Source organism: Arachis ipaensis, chromosome B01 (genome assembly GCF_000816755.2).
Source record: "Arachis ipaensis cultivar K30076 chromosome B01, Araip1.1, whole genome shotgun sequence".
Lineage (NCBI taxonomy): Eukaryota > Viridiplantae > Streptophyta > Magnoliopsida > Fabales > Fabaceae > Arachis > Arachis ipaensis.
In genome coordinates this window covers 121,345,195-121,346,905 of record NC_029785.2, presented here as the reverse complement: position 1 = coordinate 121,346,905, position 1,711 = coordinate 121,345,195, and the positions used below count along the sequence as shown (strand labels likewise).

The following is a 1,711-nucleotide window of genomic DNA, read 5'->3' as shown; positions in this document are numbered from 1 at the left end:
TAAAGTAATAGTAATAATAAAAATAATAATAATAAATATAATAAAAAAATTCGTAACAATAAAATTGTACAAAAAAAACTCAATCAAACGAGAAATAGCATGCATCAAAAGAGAAGCAAATGATTAAAAAAAATTACATGAACAAGAATCACTAAGAATTTGATAGAAAGATGTCAAAATGCGAGAGTGCAATCAAAAACACTATAAAAAACATAGTATTTAATCATTAATAAAAACATTATTCAATTACTAAGTAAATATTTTTTTGTTTTATTTTTCTTAAGAAAGTAAAACAAAAACAATTATAAAAGAATATAATAAGAAAAAGATGAAAAAAAATAATAGAAGATGGGGAAGAGGAAAAGGAATAATTTTAAATTATAAAGAATTTGTCAAAAAAAATGTACCAAAATTTTTTAATAATAACAATTAAATTTCTAAGTTTTGACACCAAAATTTTGTTACGAAAATATAAAAATATTTTCTTTAATTCTTTTTTTTATTCTTTTTTTTTTCTGTTACTCTTATTTCTTCTTTTAGGAGTATTACTTCTCATATTATACTTAATTGAACATGTATGTATTATATTGCAATTTTTAATGTAGGTTGATTAAATAATTTGGTGAATTCTGAATTTAATTTTGGTAGATTCTGGATTTAAATAAGATGTAATTTTGGTCTGAACTTATTTTGAATTGAGTTTGTTTGTGTGTCGTCATCGTTAAGAAATTTTAATGCATTCTGGATTTGAACTATTATACATATAAGAAGAAGACGACAATAACAATAACAATGATGATAATAATCATTATGGAGGAGGAGAAAAAAGAAGAAAAAATTGGAGAAATTTAAATAAGAAAAGAAAAAGGAAGAAGAGGAGGAAGAAGAGATGGAGGTTGTACTGTGGTGTGGTGTGGCAAAGACGATATAAAAGAGACAAATGAAAAAAAAATGAGAGAAGAAGAGGAGTAGAAGAAGAAGTAGCAACATCACTTGGGGAGGAAGAGGAATGCGAAAGAGAAGGAAGAAGAACGCGAAGGAGAATAAGCGCGTCATGTGGAAAACGATTATAACGTTGTAGAGCTTTATTAATTTTTTTAATTTCTTTTTAAGCCAACTAAAAAAAGGAGAAAATCGAAGAAATTTAAATAAGGAAAGAAAAAGAAAGAAGAGGAGGAGGAGATAGAGGCTGTGGTCTGATGGTGGTAACGACGACGATACAAAAGAGAAAGATAAGGAAAAAAGAGGAAAGAGGATGAGTAGAAGAAGAAGTAGCAACATCACTTGGGGAGGAAGAAGAATGCGAATGAGAAGGAAGAAGAAAGAAGGACGCGAAAGAGAAGATGCATGGGATATGGAAAACGATTATGACAAATTAGTTGAATTTAATTAAATATTTTGCTTGGTTGTAGAATTTTATTCCTTAGATTTTTTTAATTTCTTTTAAGCCAACTAATTTGTTAAGAAAATGTATTCTGTCTCTTTCATATTTTTATTGCTATCTGTATTTATCTGTATTTATTTGTTTCAATAAAAAAAATTAATTTTAACATGTATCTTTAGACGTTATATGTCTTTAAAAATTTTCAAAAATATAAAAAAATAATATAACAATTATAAACTAAAATAATTTAACATAATTCAATATAATTTAATTTACACACTAAAAATTTATAACATAATTATTATAAAAATAATATAATTTAATAAA

The 1,711-nt window shown here is 24.8% G+C and overlaps 1 long non-coding RNA gene across 1 annotated transcript in view; it reads left to right on the top strand.

Moving 5' to 3' along the window:
- The window catches only part of LOC110272320, a 21,613-nt gene that overhangs the window by 11,048 nt on the left and 8,854 nt on the right, over positions 1-1,711 (top strand). The window lies entirely within an intron of this gene.